The sequence below is a fragment of the Sphaerodactylus townsendi genome, linkage group LG01, assembly GCF_021028975.2.
Source record: "Sphaerodactylus townsendi isolate TG3544 linkage group LG01, MPM_Stown_v2.3, whole genome shotgun sequence".
NCBI lineage: Eukaryota > Metazoa > Chordata > Lepidosauria > Squamata > Sphaerodactylidae > Sphaerodactylus > Sphaerodactylus townsendi.
Genome location: NC_059425.1, coordinates 21,460,767 through 21,477,698, shown reverse-complemented (window position 1 = coordinate 21,477,698; position 16,932 = coordinate 21,460,767). Strand labels below are relative to the sequence as shown.

General features: G+C 47.1%; 1 protein-coding gene across 8 annotated transcripts in view; it reads right to left on the bottom strand.

The window, feature by feature from the left end:
• The window catches only part of MEF2D (myocyte enhancer factor 2D), a 199,027-nt gene that overhangs the window by 128,544 nt on the left and 53,551 nt on the right, over positions 1–16,932 (bottom strand). For all 8 annotated transcript variants that reach the window (XM_048513202.1, XM_048513143.1, XM_048513158.1 and 5 more), the window contains exon 2: positions 8,440–8,508. The gene's annotated coding sequence lies outside the window, so the exon portion shown is untranslated. The remainder of the gene's footprint in view (positions 1–8,439; positions 8,509–16,932) is intronic.

Below are 16,932 nucleotides of genomic sequence, written 5' to 3'. Positions count from 1 at the left end.
TGTCCAACTCTGGCACTTCAGATGTTCATAGACTACAATTTCCATCAACCTCTGCTGGGAATTGTAGTCCATGAACATCTGAAGGCCCCAGTGGGACACCTCTGCGCTACAATATGTTGGAAATGCTTCTCAGCAGCCGAATCGTGTGAAAAAACACCCCATGTCCCTGCACACGCGTCGACACGAATGTGTGCGAGAGAGACAAGATGCATCCATCTGTCTCAGAGATTCGCCTTCCAGCTTCCCCAGGGAGAGACGTGAATCCGTAAGAATATCAGCGCTAACAACTTACATTAACAAAGTCTTAATAAGACGTCCCCCAAAGGCAAAGATAAGGATAGTGATTTACCGGAGATGGAGACCAGAAAAATAGTCTGTTGCTGCGAACAAGAGGCAGAAGGGAACCTATGAATCTCATCGAGTACAGAAAGTGCATGTACATGTTTTCCTATCGTGTAACATAGTGCCTATCAAGTGTATCCATCCAGCTGCAAAAAGGGAGAATTGGATACTGGACTTAGATGGATCATTGGGTTGGTCTACCTGTTACAAGTATTTATATGGTTTATAAGTATTTTTGATGTTCAAAGTGCTCCACACATTACTGTGTTGTACTCCTAGCAATGCCCTGACCTGTATAGCCACAAACTTCCTGAGCTCATCAGATCTCATAAACTAAGCAGGGTCAGCTCAGGTGAGCAGTTGGATGGGAGGCAGACGATGGCAAACCGTCTCCACAACCTCTCGTGTCTTGAAAATCCTATGGGAATATCGTAAGTCAGCTGTGACTCGAAAGCACCAAAAACAAACAAATGCTATACAGGTTGTTGTGGGCTTTCTGCACTGTGTGGCCATAGTTTGGTAGATCTTGTTCCTAACGTTTCACCTGCAGACGAAACGTTAGGAACAAGATCTACCAGTCCATGGGCCACACAGCCCGGAAAGCCCACGACAACCAGTTGAGTCCAGCCATGAAAGCCTTCGACAAAACCCACACTTTTTTTCTTGGAATGATGAAAGTGTGGTCAGGTGTGGTACGGAAGAAGAGAAAGCAGTGTGCCTCCGCAGTAGAAAATAGTCCCTAATGACTATGAACATTTAAACTTGTTTTTAAGCACAGGCTTTGTCAAAACCATTATTCTGTATAGTATTATACACTGTATTTTGATAAAAGAATATTAATAATGCAACAGACTATCAGCAAAACTTGCCTTTTTTAAACAGCATCATACTTTTCTTTTGCAAAATGGCTGACAAAGTGCACGTGTTATTTTTCCTTCTTTAAAATTGTAATGAGGTATCTTCGAAGTTCCGCAGAGTCGATATGACAATTGCAGCCATTAGGAGGGGTGGTCTACCCCCTATTAAGAAGCAATGAGGCCAGGTCTACTAATTACCTTCAATTGTGGGGGGGATAGACCTGCTCTCTGGAAGCCTGGTCAATCCACAATTGAAAGTAATGGGTAGACCTGGCCTCACTGATTCTTCACCAAGGTTAGACCAGCCCGCTGAACAGCTGTAATTCCCATATCTACTCCGTGAAGCTGTGAAGATATCTCTGTTAAAATTAAAAAAGGAAAAACAACGCATGTACGGGATTGTCGGGCAAGACAAACTTTTTCTTCATCTACTTTTTTTTTAGTGAAATGTTCATCAGATGAGCTGCAAGCAAACGAAACTCTCGGGTACATTCTGTAAATGGCAGCTGCAGAATGGAGGCTCCTGAACAGTGGTGGGATCCAAAAATGTTAGTAACAGGTTCCCATGGTGGTGGGATTCAAACTGTGGCGTAGCGCTAATGGGGCTGGGTGGGGCATGACGGGGGCGTGGCCAGGCATTCCTGGAGTAGCGGGAGCATTCCCTAGGTAGCGGGGCTGTGGCAAGGACGCTGTAGCCATGCTGTGCCGATCCCTTGGGCTGGGAAGCAGATACGCATGAGCGCCAGGTTTCTCGCCACGCATATGCGCTTGCATAGCCTCCTGCTAGACTGCTTCAAGTTCTGCACGCTACTGCTGAGAGGAGGGGCATAACTAAGGCAAAAATCACGTGGCAAAATCACCAATCAGTAACCCCCTCTTGGCACACACAAATAATTAGTAACCTACTCTCAGGAACCTGTGAGAACCTGCTGGATCCCACCTCTGCTCCTGAAGCTGGCAGAAAATAGTGGGTGTTGTGAAAATGGGAAAGAAAGAGCTCTAAGGTGTGGGGGGGAAGGAGGCAGGAAAAATAAAACGTAACTTTCCGTGCCCTTCTTCAGGTTAATTCTCAACCACTGACAAAGTCACAAGGGCGAGTTTTTTTATGTTATTATTCGAACAGGGGAGGGGGAACAGAACTAGGTGGGCACCAGAACCCAGGGGGAGCATTCAATGACAAAGAAGGTCCAGCATGTGGCAAAAAGATACACAATTCTTTCAGTGAAAAAGTGTATAACAATAACACTGTAAAGTCGGCTGGTATGACTAACCCCGTGTGCTCCGAAGTGCTACATCCAACCCCTAGGAATTCTGTTCTGCCCTCCTCTGCTGCAATTTCATCAGGAATCATCCACACAGTTCTTAGCTCATGAAAACACCCGTAAGATCTAGAAACTTCTGCCTTTCTCCCCACCCCACCCCCACCCCTTATTTTAAATGAAAGCAGAGATACGCAGGAAGCTTGGTCCCATGTGCACAATGCAACATCCTGTTTTTTCCAACATTCCCAGAGAATCCCAGTACACTACAGCTACTAAAGCCTTTGGCCTGAAGGTGCACAAACGCCTATTTGGGAGGAATGACAGCCCGAAAAAAGGGAAGCCAATCATTACTGCAAGTCGTCGCTGTCAAAGGGAAGCTAGCATACCACGACATGACCAGCGGTCTCTTCCCAGGAACCTCTCTTAGATGTGGGCAGTCTGAACAAGCCCGCTAGGTAGTCTCTTAGAAGGCAGCAGCCCAGGAATACAAGATGCCCATTGCATTGATCAAGGGAGACCAATATAGATCTTGTACCGAATGCAAGCATGAGAGCCCAAGTCTTCCACTGGATTTGGTGCCACTGGATCGCTGGCCCCAGTTCATACTTTCGAGGCAGACCGCACCTTCTTTCGGTGAGCCTCTGGCAAAACAGCCCAGAAGAGGAGACTTTTCCCAAGAAGGGCATGCGCGTTGTTTTTTACTCTATCCATTCGGCCAACTCACTTAGAGACCACACATTCTCTAAATAAATAACGCTACAGATCAATCTTGTAAGACAAACAATCAATTAAAAATGTTTTGATCCTTATGAAACATAAATAAAAATGGTAAAATGATTAAAAATGATTTCTTTTGCCTTATTTCACAAATTTTTTCTACCTTGATTATTTCTGTCCTAACAGTAACAACCTGGGCTGCGTTCAGCTTGCAGTTTCCACTAGGGATGCCAGCCTTCAGGTGGGACTTGGAGATCCCTTGGAATTACAGAGCATCACCAGATTACGGAGATCAGTTTCCCCTGGAGACAACGGATGCTTTAGAACAGGGGTCTGCAACCTGTGGCTCTCCAGATGTTCATAGACTACAAATCCCATCAGCCCCTGCTCCCACCACTTCAGGTAACATCCTAGTCTCTGGAGCAGCAGAAAACAAACTTGTTTCATCTTCAACATGACAGCCCTTCAAATATTTAAACATGGCTATTAAGTCACCCATTAACCTTCTCTTCTCCAGACTAAACATACCTAGCTCCCTGAGCCGCTCCTTATAGGGCATGGAATCCAGACCTTTAACCATTTTGGTTGCCCTCCTCTGGACCTGTTCCGGCTTGTCAATATCCTTCATGAATTGTGGTGGCCAGAAGGATATTGACAAGCTAGAACGGGATATGTGGCTGTTGTTCTACCCCAGGGATGGCGAACCTTTTCGAGACCGAGTGCCCAAATTGCAACCCAAAACCCACTTATTTATCACAAAGCGGCAACACAGCAATTTAACCTGAAGTGAGGTTTTAGTTTAGGAAAAAACGGTTGGCTCCAAAGTGCGCATTACTCGGGAGTAAGATTGGTGAAGCAACCGTGCAACACTTTAAATGGGTGAATCACGACGCTAGGAGGGTTTACTCAGAAGCAAGGCCAGCCTAGATGTGTGTGTGTGGGGGGGTGAATTTCCGCTCCCCCTACATGACGAATTCTGTGCGAGCGCGCCCACCGAGAGGGCTCTGAGTGCCACCTCTGGCATGCGTGCCATAGGTTCGCCAGCACTGTTCTACCCAATGACCCTCCTGCTTCTGATCCATTCCCACAGGTTGAATCAAAACCGTGAGCCCCTCTTGCACAGTGAGAGAAATATGTAAGTGATAAAAAATAATTAACTGCAGAGTAACAATCCATCACCAGTGTGTGTGAGAAAGACCAGGGAAATTTGGGTTCAAATCCCCACTCAGCCAAGATGTTCCCAGAGCAAGATTGGGCCCCCCCTCCCTCTCCCTCCCTCTCTCTCCCTCTCTCTCTCTCTCTCTCACACACACACACAGTCTCTCTCTGCTTCAGCCTTTTCCTCCTGCCAGGTCAGGGTCAAATTAAATGCATTGTTTCCGCAGACCAATTTGCTCTTCAAATCCAAATACCTTTCACATTGCACCTACCTACAAAATTACTGCGACCCCGTTTCTCCAAAATTAACCTGATTGCCCGTACTTCTAGTGCCAGAGTCATTTTTTAAAAATTATCTTTCCTCGGATTAATTTTTTGAATGGCAGAATGTACATTACACAAAACCAAGAATCTTTACTAAATTAAAAAGGGGGGGGGGGGGACAGCCTTCCTAGCATTCCACATGCCATAACGTCACTACAGACAGCAATGAGGCAATCGCTGTATAGTAAGAGAAATGAAACCCAGATATAAATTGTGAGGCAAAGAATATACTGACATGAAATTATCCGGTTCGTGCATCTAATGTTCTTCCTTTACTTGCTTGCTTTTATTCCTCATTGCCATAGTGAACATCTGCCCTGAGTTTCCACATGAAAGACAGTCAATAAAGGAAATAAACAGCTAAACATAATTTTAGGGCGATCTCGACCAAGCCAAATTGGACACTATTTTGTTGTGTTCTCCAACCCCACCACCACCCGCGCTTTCCAGCCTACTGTATATAAGACAACACTGGACAGTAGAAGAAGAAGAGTTTGGATTTATATCCCCCCTTTCTCTCCTGTAGGAGACTCAAAGGGGTTTACAATCTCCTTGCCCTTCCCCCCTCACAACAAACACCCTGTGAGGTGGGTGGGGCTGAGAGAGCTCTGAGAAGCTGTGACTAGCCCAAGGTCACCCAGCTGGCGTGTGTGGGAGTGCACAGGCTAATCTGAATTCCCCAGATAAGCCACCACAGCTCAAGCGGCAGAGCGGGGAATCAAACCCGGTTCCTTCAGATTAGAATGCACCTGCTCTTAATCACTACGCCACTGCTGCTCCTGAGTAGTGGCAAAGTACGGAATAAATACACAGAATGATAACCAAGCCAGTATTTTACCAGTTTGGACAACAAAACCGTGTTTTGTGAAACAGACTACACAAAAATCTAATGAGTCAGGCAACAGATCCCAGCCAGTCTCTGTGATTAGTCCCTGACGTATTACTGAGTGAGTCTGCATGTGTACGTGGACAACACACATGCACATCCCCACACCTTTCCAGTCTGACTCCATGGCTTGTGTCCCCATCTGTACTCTTTTCCACCAAAAGATAAAAATAGAATTCTACCTAGTACTGTCTCCAAGGACTCAAGCGAGGCATTCTAGTACAAAGACAATCCAGCCTGCGTCTGTCTTCTACTTTTATCTTTTGGCGGAAAAGAGTACAATTGCAAACTCATCCCATCCCCATCATATTCTCACTTGGCTCTGCATGAACATACATATGTGAAAAACAGGGATCCTGGAAGCCTAAGGATATTTCACTTCCTTAAAATTTGGCCAGGGTATGCCCTGTCTCTCCATGGTCTCTTATCTCAATGGGCATGAGGAGGGATGGCATTTTCTCTCATCTGTCTTAAAGTAACCAATGCTTCAAACCATAGAGAGGGTAAACAACTTTATCTGTTGGTTTTGCACCTCTGCCATTCAGAACGCTCAAGGGCTCTGTTCATCTTCTGCCCATGAAATGAAAATAGCAAGCTCCCGCAGTCTTAATTTGACTTGAAACCCCTAAAAGGGGAAGGTAGGGAGGATCAAATGCTTCGACAGCCTCTCAGTTTCATGGTCTCACTCTCTGAAACCTGCTTCCTCCCTCTGCTAGCGGGACATGCTTTTCCTAGGATGGAAGATGAGCGATGGGGAATAATCTTTACCTGTTTGATTTCTGCATCAAGCTGTTCTTAAAGGCAAAGGAGCAGAAAGCAGATCTGTAATAAAGATCAATTCACTTGTAATAAAGGAAGAATGTGCCTGTTGCTTTGGCTAAAATCAGTGGTTTATCAAGGTGAGTTTCAATCCTTGACCCACTCATTTTATAAGGTAAAAATAAGAGGATTTAGAAGAAGTTCTGTGATCAGGTCTGCACTGCATTCTTTCTTGGTAAACAGCAGCTTCGTGGAGCCCCAATTCAGATTAGAGTCACACTATAGGGAAATCAGATTTGCCCCCCAGTACTGCTCCTTGATTTATATACTAAATTAGTAATGCTACCTGTCTGCCCAGTCAGGGCCACCAAGGCAGCTAGCAGTTAAAAGATTACAAAAACTTACCATAAAAACCAAAACTTACATACGCATTTAAAAACAGCAATTAAAACGTTGGGCAAGAAGGAGGGATCATTGACGGATTACCAGATAAAAGCGTGCACGCGCGCACACACACGCACACACACACACATCTTCACCCACTGGCAGAAGACAGAAGAAGAAGAGTTTGGACGTATATCCCCCCTTTCTCTCCTGTAAGGAGACTCAAAGGGGATTAAAATCTCTGTTCCTTTCCCCCCACCTCCCACAACAAACACCCTGTGAGGTGGGTGGGGCTGAGAGAACTCCAAAGAACTGTGACTAGCCCAAGGTCACCCCGCTGGCATGTGTTGGAGTGCACAAGCTAATCTGGTTCACCAGATAAAGCCTCCACCGCTCAAGTGGCAGAGCAGGGAATCAAACCCAGTTCCCCAGATTAGAGTATACCGGCTCTTAACCACTACACCATGCTGGTTAAGGAGGAGGCAGATATCCTTCAGGAAGAGTTCTATCGTTTTGGTGCCATGCCTCCCTCAGGTTCTCACCCACCCAAACACACATGGAAACAGAAGCAGGTTACAGAAGACGACCTTAGAAGTCAGGTAGCTTCATACAGGAGTGGGTGGTCCATTGGGTATGCTGGTTCCAAGCTCTATGGCTCTAAAGGTCAACATCAGCACTTTAAATAGGATTTGGAAAGAAAGGGGAGCCAGCGTAGAAAACCCAAACTGGAGTGATATGGTCCCTATCACCCACTCCAGCCAGCATCTTGGCTGCATGTTCCATATCAACTGAAGCTTCTGAGCACTTTTCTAGGGCAGCCATGTGTGGAGCCCACTGGAGTAATCTGTTCTATGTGTTTTCCTGACCTAGATAGGCCAGGCGAGGCCGATCTCATCAGACCATGGGAGCTGAGCAAAGTCAGTCCTTGTTAGTATTCGGATGGGAGATCAACTAAGAAAGTCCAGGGTTGCTACGCAGAGGGAGGCAATTGCAAACTACCTCTGAACACTGCAAGGGGTCGCCAGAAGTCAGCTCCAACTTCCCACCCCCATATAGATGTTGCCAGGTCACGTTCCAGGAAAGACTGAAGCTGGCATAGGTCAAAGGTATCCGTAGCTGCAGATGCAACCTTCTTTTTCAGCAGTACGATTTCACCAAGGAGCGCCCACAAATTATGGACCTGTTCCTTCCAGGGGAGTGCCATCCCATCCAGAACAGGTGACCTCTTAATTCCCGGGTCAGACCTTTCGCTTCCCAATAGCACTTCCATCTTGTTGGGACTGAGCTTCAGTGGATCCACCCCCCAAAGTGCCTCCTACTCTGCAGTGGTGGGGTGAGACCACAGAAGTAGTCCAAACATCACCAGTTTATTTCCCCAAAGGAAGGAAGGGATGTGGGTTTAAGGTCAGGAAAATGGCTCATTTTCTACTAAATCAATGGCTCCCATAGCTGCTATTTAACAGCTTTTTTTAAAAAAATGGCCCAGAGATCCAGTCAGGGATCGTTCAGCATTTTATCAGATCTGATCCCAAGAGTATCTCTACAGAAAAGATCCTTCCCTTCATCTAAAAAAAGAAATAAAAGACCCTCCCCCTCCCCACCCCCCCACCCCCACCCCGTCCTCTTCTCGTCACCCAAAACAGCATCTCCCTTGCACTTACAAAGCTCAGGATGATACCTGTGCCCATCTTTTTTAAAGCAACACCACTCTTTTCTTTGCAAAGAAAGAAGGATTTACATGTCCTCTTACCTGTGTGCCGGGTCACTGCATCTTCGGTCTTGTTATCAGGCAATTAGTACACAAGTGCTGTCAGTCAAACTAGGAAAGAGAAAATGAGGAAAAAAAATAAGACTGATCACATTTACTTCTGGGATCATCCTACAAGAAGAGAGTTTTAACTTTTACCCTCAAAGTAATTTAGATGGTGACTTGTGAAGAAATGCTTTAGATCTGTGGTACGATGCCTGCTTTGCCTACAAAAGTTCTCAGGGTCAGGAGCAGCAGTGGCATAGGCGGTTAAGAGCTCGTGTATCTAATCTGGAGGAACCGGGTTTGATTCCCAGCTCTGCCGCCTGAGCTGTGGAGGCTTATCTGGGGAATTCAGATTAGCCTGTGCGCTCCCACACACACCAGCTGGGTGACCTTGGGCTAGTCACAGCTTTTCGGAGCTCTCTCAGCCCCACCCACCTCACAGGGTGTTTGTTGTGAGGGGGGAAGGGCAAGGAGATTGTAAGGCCCTTTGAGTCTCCTGCAGGAGAGAAAGGGGGGATATAAATCCAAAACTCTTCTTCTTCCCTAGGATCGTGCGTAATAAAAGTAAGACCTTTCTCAGCTGGAGGTTCTTGAGAGCTGCTGCCAGACAGAGCAAACAAGAGGACCAAACCAGATATAGCCAGCAGTCCAGCTTCAACAGGCAGCCTCCTATGTTCAGAAAAACCCAATTGTGACCGTTTGGGGTCCCCCATTCTGTACCTTGCTGGATAAAATGGAATCCTTTATTTCAAGCAAGGGGGATCAAGTACAGTGGAGTGACCTGACTTGGCACAAACTACTGCTACTGCTTTCAACAAAATCCCCCATAATATAATGGGGTATTCTGAAAGACTGAGGGGGGAAAGTGGACCCTCTAACTCACACATGTTAGTAATACCTTAAGACATTCCAAGTTTGCATTCATCAGACCCAGATCCACGTGGTTCAGCATTTTTTTCCATAATCCCCAATTCAATTCATGACCGCCCCAGATGACATGAATCATTACGTCTTGTCCTACTCTATTTTACAAACACAGAGGGAAGTGCTAACGCCAGGGTACAAGAGAAACAAATGAAACGCCCACGCAGTGTCTCTCCGAGACGCAGCTGATGCTCAGGCATCACGAGACATCTGAATGCAGTTTGCAAGCCACTGTGGCCATGAACGTGGCTCGTGGCTGCGCTCCCTCCTTGCGCAAGGAATTCCAGTTAGAAACATAGTCCCGTTTTCCACAAGGTTTCCATGTAGACGCACTCGATCATTCCGAGTTTGTTTTCCACCATCCCAACCAACCCAGAATTCTAAACCTGGATTTAAACCCCCATTCAGAACTTCGTCTTGGTGGAGAGAAGGTGAATTATTATTTTTTTTGCCAAGTCCCTGGCAGAGTCAGGTCTTTCCCCGCCTCATGTTAACAGGAGACACACGTGACTGAAACCAGGACCTCTGGCACACAAAACATGCATCCTGACACTTAACAACAATCCATCAGCATGCCCTGGGCCACAAAAAGCTCGTTCCACCATAGATCTGCTTAGCCCTTTCGGATGGCGCAAGACCCTTCCCTGTTTTTGTGCGATCGCCAGTTCCTTGGTTGAAACGGCCCTCAGTGGATTTTGTTAACTGCACACGCGCGCGCACACACACACACACACCCTAATACAGCAACCAACAATGTGTGCGGCGTCAGTCTTGGAAGTGTTCGGGCTCTATTCCCACAGATGGCTTAGCTGCAGTTTCCCCGGCTTCCGAAGCAAACAAGTAATCTGCTTAGCTCTAATTGATAAGGCAGGGGAAGGTGAAGTGACAACTCTAATCCGACTTGTCAAGTAGAAGGTGACAGAGAATCAACTCCACATGGCCCAGCGTGTGTGAGAGAGTCTGTGTGTGGTTTGCTGGTTTACAGTACAAATCCAACACGGTTCAATACTTTTCAAAATAAATTTCAAACAGTTCTTCACAACAGCAAGCTGGGGGGACAGGGGGAGAAGCGAGGCATCTGCAAAGCCCCGATGTGACAGCCATTCCATAAACCTGCCCATTCTCACACACCCAGCCTCTTTCACAGCCCCCCCCCCCCCAACTAGGTACAAATCAGGTCACACTAGGTCATGGCGGAGAGGGGGGGAGGGGGACAGGAGAAGATAGGCTCTGACCAAGGGGAAACCAATTAACATGCTTATCTCGGCAGATAGCCAATTAAAATGGCAGGTTAAATCCCCAGAGCCCACCTCTTTTCCTGCCTGTACACTGCCTGGTGCCAGTTTGACTCAGTCCGAGGCACACGGGTTGCCAATCTCCAGGTGGGGCCTGGAGATCCCTCAGAATCACAACTGATCTCCAGATGACAGAGAAAATGGAGAAAATGGCTGCTTTGGAAAGTGGACCGAGTGTCGTTATACCGAGCTGAGCTCCCCCCCCCAGCCCCCCCCTCAGCCTCCATTCCCAAATCTTCAGGACCTTCCCAATCCAGAACTGACAATCCTTCAGGCACAACAAGAAGAATTCTGACTTCATTTGCCTGAACATATTGCTCAGGTTCTAAAGGGCTACGTATGGTTATGCAAGAGCCCATGGGAATTTTTAAAGCAACAAAATTTCACCTTCCGCCACTCCAACCCCCAAATCACAATCTACTGTGCAAAACATTTCTCACATCCAAAAGCAATCTTGATGTCTAAAATGTGTTTACCGATGGGAGGGGGGGTTGAGAAGGGAAACAAACCAATAACATTCCTGGCTTCAAAAAAAAAGTCAATTTTGTAATTCAAACGGCTTGTTTTTTAAAAAAAAAAACACAAACACCACCCCCTCCACAGACTTGCTTGGGAGGTTCACAAGCTACAACATGACAAAATGATAAAAACCAGCATTAAAAACATTAAAATTAATAAATCGTTAACGAACAGCCATTCGGGAGATAGACAGAGCACAACAGCGGAATCAAATACTTTGTCACCTAAAAATGCACCGCCCGGTTTTTCTTATGCCAAGAGAAACTGTGTTTCCGAGCATCGCTTCCTGCTAGTTTGCATCTTCAAAAACAGAACCGGACCAGCTATGGAAGAATAACATGAACGTCACAGGCAGAGACTGATTTTTTATCAGTTTGTAATGGGAGCCTCTAGATTTGTCCTGCTGTGGGAACATTGCAAGGGCATTCACGCTTACCCAATTTTACCCAGCAAAATTTTACCTCAGGAAAGGGCCCTGCATTTCCCCTCTATGCCTTGTGTTTTGGCCCTCTAGGTTAGCCACAATATACAATACAATGCAGGGCAAGATGGACCACTGATTTGATGCTGCAGGACTCGTAGGTTCATTATTGAAAGATCGGGTGGCGTGGAGACTTGAATTCACACACAACATCCCTTCTGTTATTCCACCACAGGCTTCGACTTCACGCTTGCATGTAGCCCGTCTGGTCAGGAGAGCTGGAGAAAGAGTGGGTGGGTGGGACGCAAAACAAAAAGGGGACGCAGCAAACGTTGCAACAGAGTTGTGTTGCAACAGAGTTCAGGCCCGGCCTGACCCAGCAACTCAGGGCCACAACAGAGATGAGGCCTGGCCTGACCCGGCAACTCGGGGCTGCGACTGTTAGAACCACCAGTTTCGCTCTCACTGATCAACTTCCTTATTGCTTTGGGAAAGAGAGAAGTGAAACCAACAGATGGAACGATGCTGGAAGGCTGAGAGGTGACACTGGTTGAGGGGGGCAGGAATGATCAACATTTGAGGTGGCAACAAAGCAACAGCAGTCAGGCCTCTCACAGCTTTAAATAACAGTATTTCAGGGCTGTCGGAGTGCGGGAAACTGCACAGGCCCAAATTCTCTGTTCGAGGTAGAAGTAAGAAATGAAGAACAGGAGTGCCTTCCTTTGCTTAGCATCTGGTCACTTCACCAAGGCGTGGGAGGTCCACAAGAGGAAGGCGTGGGAGGTCAGCAAACTTCACAGGAAGCCTTAAAGCCGCCAGGTCAAAGGTCACAGCAAACCACACCATTTTAAACCACACCATTTTTAACATTTTAGAAAGACACTGTACACATTATCATTTCTGTAATGTCGATGGGAGGCCTGACAGCAAATATCCGGCCTACCACAACCTAGTGAGAGTTCATGGTAGAGACAAGATTCAAATGAGTGACTTCCCAGTTCTTCACTCCCAGGTGGGCAGCTGTGTCAGTGTGTAACTGCAGAGCAAAGCAGGAGAACAGCAGAGTCGTACAAAATAACAAAATGTATCCCAGGATAAGATTTCAGGCGTCATAGTTCACTTTATCAGATGCGTGGGAGCGCAAATCCATCTGGAGAACCGGGTTCGATTCCCCACTCTTCCACATGAGTGGTGGACTCTAATCTGGTGAACTGGATTTGTTTCCCTGCTTCTCCGCAGGAGGCCTGCCGGGTGACCTTGGGCTAGTCACAGTTCTCTCCAAACTCTCTCAGCCCACCTTCCTCACAAGGTGTTGGCTATGGTGTTGGGAAGAGTTGTAAGTCACTTTGAGACTGCTTGCAGAAGATAAATCTCATATAGCTCTGCTTCTCTGGCCACTAGCCACACAAATTCAAGCTTCTCTAAACCATAAGAGCTAGAAAAATATACTTTTTTAATTGCTAGGATTTTGCTAGGCAGCAGAAGTCTACGCCCTGTAACACATACTGGTTTTTTTTCAGCATTTCTACAAAATCACGGAAGAGGCCCAGACCCACCTACAATCCATCCTGCCTGCAGTCATTTTACCCCAACTGGGACTCAGGACACTTTATGAATAATAAAATGGGCTGGTGCATCACCTGTAGCCTGTAACATGAGAGAAGACATCATCATTTTGTGTGCTACAGAGTCGTAATTGACCAATTAAATTGTTTTTGTACATGGAGATAATTTGGGGAAGAGTTCATAAGGTGATTCCTAGAAAAAAAAACCAAATATTCCTGGGTAGTAGATCACTCCCGGCTCCAGGCTAATTCCAAAAGTGTTCCATGTTCTAGGGTTGCTAGTTGGGAAATTCCTGGGGATTTGAGGGTGGAGTTTAAGGAGGAACCTCAGTAGTTACGATACTACACAGTCCACCCTCTAAGTTCTCCATTTTCTCCAAGGGCAAGTTGATGCCCAGAAATCTCCCAGAATTACAACTGATCACTAAACACAGATCAGTTCCCTAGACAAAACGGCTGCTTTAGAGGATGGATTCTATTGTGTTATACCCCACTGAGCTCTCTCCTCTCCCCAACCTGCACCCACCAAGGCACTGCCTGCCAAATCTCCAGGATTTTCTGAGCCCAGAGTTGGTAATCCTGGCAGTTTATGTCAGCAGAGTTTGGCAATGGGTTACGGAACAGGACAGCATCTTCAATTTGTTATCTCTTTAGATCAGATGGGTCTAACTCTGTTGCTTCAGAAGTTCATGGGCTACAATTCGCCATGCCAGCAAGGGCTGATGGGAACTGTAGTCCATGAACATCTGAAGCACCAGTTGGACACCCCTGCTTTAGAGGATAGACTCTATGGCATTGAACCCCGAGGTTCTGGTCCTCCCCAAGCTCCATTCCCAAATCTCCAGGGAGTTTCCCAATAAGGATCTGGCAACCCCACTCCAATCCCCCACCCACCCAATGGCCAGGGGAGACCTGGCATCTAGTTTAATAGGATGATCGATCATTCTGTGGATTAAGAGTTGAGTTAAACCAGGGGTGTCCAACTCCGGCACTTCAGATGCTCTTGGACTACAATTCCCATCAGCAGGGGCCAATTGGCCATGCCAGCAGGGGCTGATGGGAATTGTAGTCCATGAACATCTGAAGCACCAGAGTTGGACACCCCTGCTTTAGATGCTATCTCTTTACGGTGCAATCCTAAGGATGCTTTCCTGGAAGCAAACCCCATAGAAAAAACTTGAGTAGGAGTCCAAGTAGACCTGCTGTTGGGAAATGATCCCTGGCATCTGGAGATTACTTGGAATGCTGGGAGATCTGCAGGACCCATTCAGAGGTTGGCAACTTTATCACACACACACACAAAAGCCATCCATCTGGAAACATATGAAGTCATCCATTTCTATCCAGGATTTAAAGCAGAAACCTCAAGAGCTAAGCAGAGGCTGCAATCCAGTGATCTATCAAGGACTATACACCCCACACACTGAAAGGCTGGGAGGACACATTATCTGTGCCCACGATTAGCCAGCACTATGAAATATCCGGATTAGCCCGGCCTGGTAGACAGCCTTCCAATTTTGCCTAGTAACCTGCGCCAAGTAGTTCCTTCCATCTACATGTTCCTTCAAGCTCACCCCTCCTTCCCCGCTGCAGCTGCCCTACAAAAGAACAGAGATCCTAACCTTGGAAGCGGCATCTCCCAAGCCTGCATTTGGATAGGCAAACCAGGCCCAAGCGTGTTAGAAGGAAGGAGGCAGCTCCAGATCATTCGCAGGCCAGGCTCACACCCCGCTTAGCGTTACCCTCTGAATTCTCGGCTAAAAATCCTGACCTACTTACCGGCAAGATTGCAAAGGCATTAATGATTTAGGAGCCTCTGGCTAATCGCATGCCAAGGTAGGCTGCAGTGTTATATAATACAGTTGTTATCCACCACGCAACGGCACCTACAGGAAAGAGGAGAGCACGCGCAGCCGTCACGGGTCTCTGGTTGCTGGTTCCACGGCCACTTGGCTTACAGATGGCCAGTGTGCTAAATTGAAAGCGATGCCCAAGAGGTCTGAAGGCACCTGAAGAAAACCCCTTTTTCCTCTGCTTATTTTATCAGGTGAAAAATGCCTAACAGCGTCCGGGGTCTCAAATACCGACAGGGCAGCAGTGTAAATCAAAACAATATAGGAAGACGGCCTGCGTTCTGAAAAACAAAGGGCCTTTTCACACAGCGGTTTTCTATGCAGTTCCTTCCCACATTTCTTCACTTCGGTTGTTTTTCCATTCGCTGTTTTTCCTTGTTTTCCTGGTCCTTTCTCTGGGCTCCCTCAAACCGCCTCCAAGTTGAGAAAACATGGGGGGGGGGGGGAGACGGCAAAAAACCACAGGAGAACAACAAACAGAGCAAAAGAACATCAGGACTCTCACTGAGAGACTTCTGCAAGGAGGCGCCCAAACCACAGGAAAACCTCTGCGCAAAAAGACCCAAACGTGTGGATTTTGCAAGCTCGATAAAAGAGAACAAGGCGGCTTGTCATTTGCGCCAAACCACAGGTGGAGGGAGAGTCACAAAGAACTGTGCGATTCCCCCACAGACAGCAAGGTGTTAGTGATTAAGAGTGGTAGATTTTAATCTGGAGAACCAGGTCTGTTTCCCCACTCACCCACACAAAGGCGGATGGGTGACCTCAGGCAAGTCACAGTTCTCTCAGAACTCTCTCAGCTACGCCTACCTCACAGGGTGTCTGTTGCGGAGAGGGGAAAGTGATGGCAAGCCACTCTGAGACTCCGTGAAGGTTGAGAAAAGCAAGGTATAAAAACTACCTGTGTTTCCCCAAAAATAAGACAGGGTCTTATATTAATTTTTGCTCCAAAAGATGCGTTAGGGCTTATTTTCAGGGGATGTCTTTTTTTCCCCATGATTTTGCACGGAATAGGGCTCATATTTCAAACACCCTCCAAAAATCCAAAAAAATCATGTTAGGTCTTATTTTCGGGGAAACAGGGTAGCTGGTCCTACTACTGGGAATTTTACTCATCCTGCTCCACCTTCAGAGAATTCACCAGACATTGTTTATATACTTTGAAACTTCTTCTCAACCCAATGTGGGCTAGAAACTTGCACGTGTTTCAGGTTAAAGTGGAAATTCCTTGGCGGCCAAACTGTATTGTGTTTCTGCAGGAAACTTCTTCCCTTGGCTGCCACAACCATTGCCTGAATAAACCCGCTCTGCAAATGAAACGCAACAGATACAGGCAAGACTAATTTGACAATCCTATTGGGGCAGGAAACACCTGGTCTTCCTCCCCTCCCTTTTCGCTTTCAAAGTGGGAGAGGCGGCAGGTGAGAGTATCGAGCCAGTGTTGTTCGAAACAAACAGGCCAGGTGTTAAGACTACTGATGTGCAAAATATCCAGCGGGGGTACTGATGTGGAACTGATAGCAGCAGCCCCGCCGCCGGTCCAGCTGAGGGAAAGCCAGATCCTTTTCCACAGAGAAGGGAAGAGCGAGGCCAAAAACCCTCTTCTCGCTCTCGCTCTCTCCCGCGCGCGCGCACACCTGTCTTTCTCATGAGTCAGCAGCTCCTCGGCCTACATTGAAACTTCCACACGGCTGCCTCACACCCCACGCCTCCTGCACAAACACACCGCTTGCGAGCTGACTGACGGCCCAGCCTGCCAGGCTTCCCATGGAAACCAAACACACACACACTCTTTCGTCTGCCCCCCCACCTTTAAAAAACAACAACAACCCAAGTCTGTGGTGGTAACTTTGCTGATTCTGACAAGACGCGGTGGTAGGTTGTAAGTCACCCTCCCAGCGGGTAATTAAAGC